Source organism: Quercus robur, chromosome 2 (genome assembly GCF_932294415.1).
Source record: "Quercus robur chromosome 2, dhQueRobu3.1, whole genome shotgun sequence".
Taxonomy (NCBI): domain Eukaryota; kingdom Viridiplantae; phylum Streptophyta; class Magnoliopsida; order Fagales; family Fagaceae; genus Quercus; species Quercus robur.
Genome location: NC_065535.1, coordinates 16,134,675 through 16,146,735, shown reverse-complemented (window position 1 = coordinate 16,146,735; position 12,061 = coordinate 16,134,675).

Genomic DNA, 12,061 nt, shown 5'->3' with positions numbered 1-12,061 from the left:
AGCTTTGCGACTGTGACATCAAAATGCAGTTTGTCTTTTTTTTTTTTTCCTAAGGTTTATTTTGTAAATTATTTTACAAATTTAATTAAATAATACATGGACAATTATTAGACACATTAGTATTTTCTATGAGGAAAATGGCATTTAGGATGAAATTGGAATTGTCTCAAAAGATTAAAATGAAACATGATAAATATTAAGTGTTAGGACATATGTGATTCAATGTTAAGAACATGTGTCAACATTTTATGTAATTGGCTAATCCTTTAAAAAAACGCATTTTACTTGTAATTAAGTAAATCTAAGATGTGTTTAATGCTTCAAAAAACAAGGTTTCAAGTTTAAGTATTAAAACCATGCAAGTTTATCCAAGAAGGCAAGAATCAAGTGAGAAAGTGCTGGATTTTAAAGCTCGACACCTACCATCTATCGAGGTTTAAAAGCTGTTGAAACCCGTGATTCGATAGCTAACTCGATAGATGGCTATCTATCGAGGTTTATGAAACTCAGTTTTTTAGAGCTGTTTTTCATCCAATTCATGGATATATTTTTGGGCTTTCTTTTCTCACAACCCTAAACATATATAAGGATTATTTTGATGGCCGTAAAAGGTGACACAAATTGCACTAGGGCATAATTCCACAAGTGTGACCGGAAACCTAGTTTACCCTAGTTCATCTTTCTCTTGAGGAAGTTGCTATGTTTGTAAACCATAGGATTTTGTGACCAAGGAGCTTCTTGATTTTCATCGTGTGATGAACTGAAGAACTTTGCAGCAAACATTCTTCTCAAATTGGTGATTAAGTCGCGTACTGGGATCCACACAATTGGTTAGTCATGTACTGGGAGCCGTGCATTGAAATGAGAGATTGTAACTACAGAATAAGTCCAATTGGGTATTGGGGTAAGGGTTCAACTGTAAGTTGGTATAAGGTACTAGGATTCTTTTACTTGTAACCTCTTGTTTTGATAATAGTAGATTCTTGGGAGTGGTGATCTTAAAATCACCTGGTGGAGTTTTTGCTGTGTAAGTTTTTCCCATTCGTAAACAAATCATTGTGTCAATTTATTTTCCGTTGCATACTTAGTTTAATTAGTGATTTGTTTGTGCTATCACACATCTTGCATGTTAATTTGATTGATTAATAAATTTGGCTAATTAATCAATTAATTCATCACAATGGGTAAATACAATCTTGGCCTATCATTAAGGACAAGAATGAAAATACTCACTTTTAAAATGTAACAATAATGTTCTTTTCTCTCCATTCTCTTTGTTGCGAACCATTGCTTCTCCATTTTTTATTCTTTTCATTTTCTATCCTTATTTTTCATTTATAATATTTTAGTGTTTTTTTTTTTTTTTTTTGATAGGATATAATTTTTTAGTGTTAAGATATGAAAGATTTATTTTATTTTTTTAATAAAGTTTGACATGTAAAAAAGATTATACTCCATCAGTTATCATATAAAAATCTATATCAACAGAAAATACATAAAAGGAAACCCATCAAAGACAAAAAGAAAAAGAAAAAAAAAATCACTTTTCGTTCTTATAAATATGAGATGAAGAAAAAGGAGTTCAAATTCCTTATATAATAATTTATTACTTTTCATGAGAATATATCTATAAGTAACAAATCCATAGAATATTCATAATAGACTTTAAATTCCAATAATATTTTCAAGTTTTTTTTAAACAAGTATTATTTCGATTTTCATAAATAAATAAAAAAGTATTATTTTGAAGTTTTATTCTAATGTTTGAAGTGAATATACCACCTCCTCCGGAAGGACATCCCCGAACAATTCACAATTCAAACAAAACATCTGAAGTTGACATTAGGTTCGATCCTCATTGATGAAATCATGGACACAAATAGTCAATGCTTTCCCCTTTTTTAATAACACATTCCATCAACTTCAAGGAAACTACTTGGTAAATTCTCTCCAATTCTTCACAAGGACGCCAAAGAATTTTCAATTGCCTTTCACTTTATGGATCTTGTTATTAAACAGAAGGATAGAAGGGTAAAATTTTTGCAAGAAATAAGAATGGCGTTAAAATTACTTTCAGCCCTTGACACTGCAAGAACTCAGTTAAACCATTTTAAGGCCATTATTATAGAAGCCATAGGCCTCTTAACTGACGCCTAGCTATGGCCTCTTTTGTGTTCTAGTTCACTGGCGGCTCCACGTTTGGTTCAAGATGGTCACATGACCATCTTGACCTTAAAAATAAAATTATTATATATAAATTTTTAAAATTTATGATTTTTTAATCCTTAAAAAATATTTGTGACACCCTAAAATTTTTTAGGCACAATATAATTAAATTTTGGATAAAATTTGGGTACAAACTTAGTTGTAATTAAGACTTGTACAGTACGCTAGCCAAGGCATGGGAATGTCGATGTGGCTGAATCTAGACCTTACATGTGGAGTGGCTATGAGCTAGGGAGAGAAAACATTGGCTACAAGATATTGTCCTTAGCCCATGCCAAGGGCGTGACTACCTTGGGAAGGAAGTAAGATATGCATCTAACATGGGTACTCAAGCACTCACAAAAAGGGAGATAGTGATCTCCTACGGTCAGCAACTATAGAAACACCCCTCATTGGCTAAGTGCATGTTGGACCACTTTAGGGACATGTGTATCATCTTCAGCACCCCTGATGTCCCTTTCATTACTCAAGAGTTGTTCTCTATGTTGGGGATATTACACAAAGTAGTAATAGAAGAATAAGATTGACATAAAAGACAAACAGAAAATAAATAACTTGGAGGCATTATATCGTTTTCCTTAAACAATATTCCCCCCCCCCCCCCCCCCACACACACACACACACTTTTGTTATTAAAGGGTTATCGCAAATTTGTCTCTAGGATACAACCAAGATGTTGGGTTCTATAGATAACAATTCTGGAGAACGATCATAAGATTTCTTGTGTTTCTTGTGTTATTTTTCAAGTGAACATAAGTCTCTATTTATACTCATAGGGTTATGTTTCATGAAAAGACACATATGTAGAGTTAGTTATTTTTTCATAAAATAGTTAAAAAAGATTGAAACATCTTCAACCTTTCTGAATAGTCACCAAAAAATTCTACAGAAAATTCTAGAAAATTCCAAAAAAATCAAATTTTTGAATTTTCACTTAGAAAATTCTAGAAATTGAATTTTCACTTTATGAAACCATATTTCCAAACTAAAACATTATTATTACAACCTACCCTTGTATATACCTATATATACAACAATCTCCCACTAGGTTGTAATAATATATGTCTCACTTGATTGATATCCTATTATGCATAATGGAAGGTGTCTTTCAACTTAAACCTCCCTTTAATGTAATTGCTCAAGAAATCAACAGAATTAATGGTGGTTTGGTGCTTAAACCAAAACTCTTATGTGTTGAAATTGGAAACAACACACACATGAAAACATCCACAACACATTTAGATATCCAAGTCGTTAGCACTATTATGGCTTTGTGCTTTACCTAGTTTAGTGAACATGTATAAGAGAAAATCCTTTTACTCTTGCTAGAAGTGGCACTACTCCTATATTCACAAAGGTGAAGTTCCTTCTTATGTCCTTGTTACACAGACATTTATGATTTATGAATTTCATTAAGAGTTTAAAACCCATCCTCAATTTCATCGTAACAGTCTACATTAATCCATCTTGAATGAGACACAAATTTAGTGCTCTTACTAACCACGTATCAATAGCTTGTTGTTACCCTTTAAACCTCTTAGATATAATTAGTTCGAGGTTGGGTTCCCACTATTGGTGATTCTCTTAAAAGAAGGGTTTTAGTATCATTCCAATAGATGTTATCCATACCAAGTCTTGAGACACACTTCGGTAAAGGACCTATTTTATATATAGAATTACGTAGGAAATGGACTAATCCAACCTCATTTGACTTGCTTTACGTATTCTTGTCTTAGACTTTTAAGTCTAAGTTCACATTGTATACAACTCATGTATACCATACACATTGTGGTTTCATAACTACAGTACAAGGAATGGCTTACTATAGTTATGGCCACGACACTTTATCAAAACCTTAGCCATATTTTTTTCTTACCTATTACATTATAATCAATGCTCTCAATTTAATTCTGTATTGGAGTAAGAAATACACCTTATTTCTTTAATGCTTACACATAGCACTCTCATATACAGTGATTATCTAACTAGACATAGATATTATCACTCACATCAATAATAGAATTAAATTTGAATATTCTATATAATAGATATTCAACACAATTAAGTACTTTCTAGTGATTGTTGAGGGGAAAATTTTGATATTCTCAAATAGAATATGGGGTAGCCAAGCCGAAACTCGACAATGGGCTATTGAAATAAAGCCCAAAGGCTTTCGATGTCTTGTAAGCCTGCCCAAGCAAGAGATAGAGGTTGCACCCTGACAAGAAGACAACAATAAAGCCCAATAAACACGTTACTGTTGTTAGTTTGTTACATTATTAGTCCTCTTACAGCATCATAGTTCAAATTAGTCCTCCAGCAGTAAAGTAATTGCGGTAAGGTAAATTATATTCAATTATTAAATAAATTTAATAAAGCATTAACTTCAAGAAATTCTTGTGTATTTTGTTCAATAGGGTCCACAGTAGTCTCAACCATCATTACATTAATATGAAGAAAAAATTCCAAAAAGTCTCAAATACATTATAGCCTCCCATAGTAAAACAATAAGTAAATATTAGTAACTGCATAGTGATGAAAAAGGAGTTATTTGGCATGGTATGAAGGAAGAGAGAGATCCCAGCTCAGTGCAGCAAGTATTTAACTAAGATTTTGGTGAGTATGTATGCATAAGGCATGAATGGGGTAATGTGGGCTGTTTTAAGTGAGTGGAATAGGATTAATACTAAGGTTAAGGCTTTAGTAAGTGGTGGGCTGTCTGTAACTAATTGGAAGACATTTGTGAGCTGTGATTGTGTAAAGGGGGGAGAAGAATATCTGAGGTTAGGTGAGTGTGGTCTAAGGGGAATGAGTGGTGAGCTTAAGGAGAGCTAAACCACAAGCAAAATGGCCAACAAATCAAGAGTTTCAGAGAGAGTCTCTATCCTCCAGTGGGCTGAGGTGTTTATGTTTTTATAATAGAGCTTTAGAGAAGCATTAATTAACAAGAATCCAAAAAACGTAAGACTAATCAGAGGTAGTGAATCAAAGTTAATCTTTCTGGGATTTTTGGTCAGAAGTAGGAGATTTACTTTAGAGGTTGCCTTGCTTCTTTGGGTAATGATGGGATTTTGGAGTGTTTTGCATTAAATGTCAAGATTTTTGGGGCTAAGCCTAATCAATGGGATTAAGGTGTGTATCAAGAACGAATCCTAATGTTGCAACTAAGATTTGGTCCCCCAAGAAGTAAGATTCAACACCCCAAGCTAGGTGTCAAATTCTAAGTCCACTTCAGGGGGTTCCATTGGAGATCCCTTTATGCCCTCCAAACCACATGTTCCCAAATTTTCCCCTTTAGGATTCATGGGCTTGGCATATGAATCATGTCTTGAACATTTTTGACATTTATAGTATCAATTTGTTGAAGTTTGGATAACTTGGTTTCAGCTCCTTTTCTGCTGGAGGTACTGTCTTAAGGAAGATGATGGAGTTCCATCACCCTTTAGACTTCAGCTGACATCACAACCCTCGAGCACTGTTCACGTCAGGTAGAGGGTGACAGAAAAGCTGATGGGAGAGCCCCTAGTTCATCCTCAAAGACTTGGTTCTCTTGTAGGGGCTTCTAGCTATACTTTGGTTAGGGATGAACAAGGGCTGGTTGCCCACTTTCAAGCCTCTTGCTGAGGACCTTTTTGGGCTGGAACTTTTCTCCATTTTAGCACTTTTAGTTGGGCCACATAGCCCTTTCTTTGCTTGGGCTTGTTCCCTACTCCATGAGATTCTTGGGCCTACAAAATGGGCATTAAAGACATGCTTTGCCATGGGTTTTTACTCCTCATGGGCTTTAGTTGTTAGTAGAAATAAAATAAATCCATAAGTTTTAATAAATATTTTTGATAGATTTTGGGTATTAATTTCCATGGGCTTTAAATAACAACTTGTATAATTTCTCATAATTTTTGCCATGGATTACTTTGTAAATGATATTTTCTTTGGAGCTTTTTAAATAATGAATTCCAATATTTTTCTTGAGAATAATATTTACCATGGGTTTTAAATAAATATGGTAACAACCACTATAATGGAATAATGTGATGTTCTCATGAGTTTCTCTATAGATAATCATAATGGACATGTAGGATGAATAATTACCCTGAATTTTGGTAATGAATATTATGAATGTTGTGATGTAAGATAGATAGTGAACATGAGTTTATAATATGAAATAAATAAATGTCATGGGGTCTAATAATCATAACTTTCCATGGGCTTTTATAAGATGATTGTCATGGGTTTTAAGAATAGATAATTCATTGATAGGCCAAGAAACGTATTGACCCCTTGTGATAAATTAATTGATTAATTAGTCAAGTTCATTAATTAGATTCAATTACATGTAAAGCGCATGGTAGCACAAATAAATCATCAATTAAACTAAGTGTAGCGGAAAATAAATTTACATGGTAATTTATTTACGAATGGGGAAAACCAATACGGCAAAAACCCCACCGGGTGAATTTAAGGTCACCACTCTCGAGAATCCATTGTTATCACAACAAGCGGTTACAAGTAAAGAAATTCTAGTACCTTATACCAACCTACAGTTGAACCCTTACCCCAATACCCAATTGGACTTGTTTAGTAGTGACAATCTCTTCTTTTGATGCACGGCTCCCAGTATGTGATTAACCAATTGCACAAATCCCAATACACGACTTCAATCACCAACTAAAGAAGGTTGTTGGCTACAAAGTTCTTCAATTCATCTAGTCGATGAAGATCAAGAAGATGAGTTGATTAGCCAAGATGATGAAAAGATATTATTATTTTGGTTCATATATCATGTATTACTTCTAAATTTAATCAATTTGAATGTGAATGTTATAAACATAAGTTAATTTGATTTATTTAGTTAGCTTTGTTAAATTTTATTACATAAGTAATGGTTAAATTGGTCATTAGTTGAATATATTCTGCATTTATAATGAATATACATTTTATATATGTATATCTATAATTATTTTATAATTTTATTAGGTGTTTGTGTATCTTACGATACAAGACTCGATACGATACACAATGCAAAAAAACCAAAAATAGATTCATAATACGATTCACGATTTGACAACTATGCTTGGGATAACAAACAAATATTGGGACAAACCAACTAACAATAAACCCAATAAAGGGTTTTTAGTACTTGAAAGCTCAATTAGTATGAAACACTAATGCTTGTTTAGACTCCTAATTTTCAAAATTACGACTTAATTGCTTTTAGTCTAACTTATCTAAGTGTGGAACAAGAGTAAATGAAGCATAATAAACCGAAACTACTCTAGTGTATAAACATGGACAATAAACAATAAATGTAAAGCACAAGAGTAAGGGAAGAGATATGATGCAAATACAAGATAACACTAAGATGTGTTATCGAAGAGGAAATCGAAGAATTCAGCGTAAAACCTATCCGTGACCCTTCAAGTCGAAATCAATTCACTAGTGAATAAGTTGAAGTATACGAATATCAAAAAGATCCTCCAAGCCTAATTTATCCAATGTACTTAAGCCCTCCAAGCTCCTGCTACCAACGGAATTTTCGGAGTCTTGTCTTCACTAGCTTTCCGAATCCAAATCCCTAAAACTTCCCAAACTCCAAAACACTCTCTATACTCTAAATGGGTGTGAGTTGTGTTTGGATATAAATCTCATCTCAAGGTATAATAATGGGAGGGAGAAGTAGAAGAGACTACAATGATTTCTCACCAAAGGATGAATAGCTTTCTTTCTAAAAGGTGGGTGTGTTGTAGAAACCTCTCAAGGGTTTTTTTTTTTTTTCCTCTAAATAGCCTCCTTTACTTTTGTGGGTAATGAGGGTATATATAGTATGTGTGAAGGGTATAAGAGTCACACTTGAAATCCTCCAAATAAAGAGTTTCATAGTTACCTCACGAGATAGCCTTTCTCGCGAAGTACTTGCAAAATACAACTTGGCACTTAACTCTTCAACTTCCACCATATGCTTCTCACCTGGCCTTTTCACGAGTTCCTTTACTCGTGAGCTTCTTGCGAGCTAGTCGCGAAATTGCATTGATCTTCATTGCATACTTGATTCTTCACCAACTTAATACTAAACCCAATACAATAAAATCCCACAAAATATAAGGAAATAATTTATTACAATTACAATACTTTTTGTCATGGAATAAAACCAACATAAAACATAGTTGTAAATCACAACTTTACAGTCCTCTATGGCCTTATCTTTTTCTTTGCAAATTTTGGACCCAACATAACTACTTTTATAGTGCTAGCAAAGCTTTTCCAGCAAGATTTGGATCAACATGTCATGGCATTTCTAGGGCTTTTGAAAAGTAGGGGCAATTATTGGTTCCATAGGAATTTTATGGGCTTCACATGGTAAAACAGAGAATGAAAATGAGAACAGTTATCTCGAAACAATTCGAATGACTAAATCTTTGATAATACTTGCCAAAGTTTGTTTGTTGGGATGGTAATAGCTTATTTCACAACTGAAACTATGGGAAGATCATTAGAAGAGAATGAGAATGATGATCAGGTCTCACTATCTTCCTTCATGATAAAGTGAATTGTGTGATTGAGGTACAACAAAACTTGAGAGAATTGAAATGCTCTTATAAAATCAAACTCCCTGTATATAGAAAACTGTTTGTTTGGGCATAGTAATTTGTATGTCATATTCCTTGTCAAAGCAACTTCTTTGTACATTATTATTGATATACTCCTTTAATAACTTTTACATCTGTTTATTGCACTACTAATAATAAGAAACCATTGAGATATCACGCACGCATGACTCATCCTATGACACCGACGATCCAAAGAGTACTTTTCTGAAGGATAACTCACGAAAAAAAAAAAAAAAAAATTATGCAAAGGTAGCCAAGGATGTATTCATGCAAGATATGAATTATGGAGCTGAGGAGGAGGACGTTGACGAGCATTCTGACCCTGAAACTGATGTTGCGGAGTAGCCACGATTGGAAGGACAACCATACATTGATGACGATGGCTTGACTAAGGATGCATGGGAGATCAGGGTGTCCACTGAGTTAAAGCGCAAACTAGCCGAACTATGGAAAATGAGTGTCAACTCAAACTTATGGGTCGATAGCTCGGGTATCGTGCTCTCCAAACCAAGTTAGCGGGTATTTGGCGCCCACAAGTAACATGACTTAAATTGATATCCACAAGTAACATGACTTAAATTGATATCGGGTATGGCTTCTTTATTATGAAGTTTGAGGTTCTGAAAGATTATCAACACGCACTCACGGATGGACCATGGTTTGTAGGCAACCAATATCTCCACGTGCAAGCATGGGAGGCGGATTTTCACCCGCATGTAGCCAAAATTACAAACACTGCGGTTTGGATCCACTTAGAACAACTACCCATAGAATATTATCATCCTGAGTTTCTAAAACACGCAGGCAATAAACTAGAATAACTACTAAAGTTAGATGCAGTGACTAGTGCCGCCATTTGGGGACGATACGCTAGATTATGTGTTCAAATCAATATGGCCAACCCTTTGCCTAAACGTGTCAAAATTGGAGCTTTTTGGAGGATGTTGTTTATGAAAATGTTCCTATGCTCTACTACCAGTGTGGGAGAGTCGGACACAGGGAGGTCCATTATTCTGAAACGAGAGACGGACCAACGAACACGTCGGCTCAAGGGACTGCAACACGTGGAGAGTCAAGACTGGCGGAGACCGACCAAGCAAACACCCCGTGGAAGACTTTTCAGACCCGTCGAACTAGACCACGTGGGACACCCAAAGATAATCCTCCACGTGGTCCTTTGAATCCTCGAGACAATCGTCCACCGATCACCCAACATGTCCATGCTGCTTCATCGAAGTTCCAGGAGTTACGCAATTTGCAAGTTAAGTCGGTGACAAGACAATCAAATGACAAACACGGTTTGCATGCAAGCCTCTCCCTCGGCCAGCTGTCCACGTTCACCCTAGGTAAGAACCCACTCTCCTGAGTTGAGTGATTTGCTAAATAAAAAGGCCTCTGTTCTTACCGAGCCAGAGCAGATTCCATCGACAAATAACCATGGCCCATCCTCGGACCAGAACTCCACGACCCCTAACTCGACAGACCCCAATCTTCATGTCACCCCAACCCACCTAGGAAACCCGAGTCACCCAGCCACCCCCTCAATGCACACGCATTCAACTACTCCCAACGACCTAGCTCTAGCAATGGAGCACCTCGAATAGATTTGGAGTGGTCTATCCTTAGGACACTCCAACGAGGAGATAGTGAGCAATATCCGCATCCCAGTTCACCCAAGGGCAACGATGGCATGGAATCAGGTGATGCAAACCCCAAGTCTACCAATGTGTCTCGAACCACCACCAGGTGCCCAGAACTCATACCCGAGTTCGCCGTTCGGTGCACCCCTACCAAGCTCTAGTGGGGCACCTGATGGTACAAACAGTCCGGCAACGGAATGTACAGGTGAGCACCTCCAGTGTGGAATCACCGGAATGTCTGCCCGAAGCCATTTTTCGCTTTCTCCACTTAAGCAAAATAAACATTGCGATGAGGGAGGACGAATCAAAACTATACATAATCATGTTCTCAAGCCCAAGCTTACCATTTGTCATGTCTGTCACGCATTGGGCCAGGCTAGGAGAGCTCGAGTCGATGTACCGAGTCAAGACAACGACAGTGAGGCATCAAGGCCCTACTCGCCCAATAATGAGGACCCCGAGGACCTCGAAGCGTGGATCCTACTGGTTTTTTGGGTGGCATATGGATGCTGTGGAATGAAAGTGACTCTCTTAAGGTGGAGATTCTCACTCATAGTGTGTATAGTATCCATGCACTCGTAAAGGTACCATCCTCCTCTCTATCTATTTTGCTTACAGTCATTTATGCTTCTCCTAATTTTAATAAGAGAAAACAGTTTTGGGAATATTTAAAAAATCTTGCTATAGTAGTTAATTTGCCTTGGGTTTTATTGGGAGATTTTAATGATTTGCTCTCTACGGATGAAACAATGTGGGGCTTACCTTTAAATAGAACGCGGATATCCACATTTAGGACTTGTATGGATCAGTGTAGGCTCATGGACTTAGGTTTTCAGGATCTTAGATTCACTTGGACTACTAAAAGCCCGGTTTGGCAACGTAATATCAAAGAACGTTTGGATAAAGGATTAGGTAATGCAGATTGGAAAATACAGTTTCCTACTACGGAAGTACACCATCTTCCTTGTGTTAAGTCAGACCATTGCCCCATTTTGCTTATTACTGACCCCTTGGATAAGAAACTGTCTAAGCCTTTTAGCTTTGAGCAAATGTTTTCTTTTCCTCCTTAGTAGAGGATAGCTTGAAGGCATCAGTAATGGTCCCACGCCATCTAGTCTTTTTAACGGAAAAAATAAGTGACTGGACTAAGCACCACTTCAGCAACTTATTCCAGCGTAAAAATCCTCTTTTAGCTAGGCTCTGAGAAATCCAGGTGGCGTTAGCTAGGAAACCCTCAGCTTTTCTCTACTCACTGGAGCAACAACTCATCCAAGAATATAACACTACTTTACTCCAAGAATACCTATATTGGCAACTCAAATCTTGAATTATGTGGCTTAATTATGGGGTTGCAAATACTAAATACTTTCATCTTAAAACCATACAACGTCATAGCCAATCTTAGATAGTGACGCTTAGAGATGATACGGGGTTATGGTTCATTGGGGACATGTTAATCACTCACATTAATAATGCATTCAAAAAGTTGTTTAGGGCCACTTTGGCACATCTACGCCCACCAGTAAGGCTAGCCTCGTAGTATAGTCAAAATAGTCCTTTTTTAGATCATGCTCAATCCTTGTCACG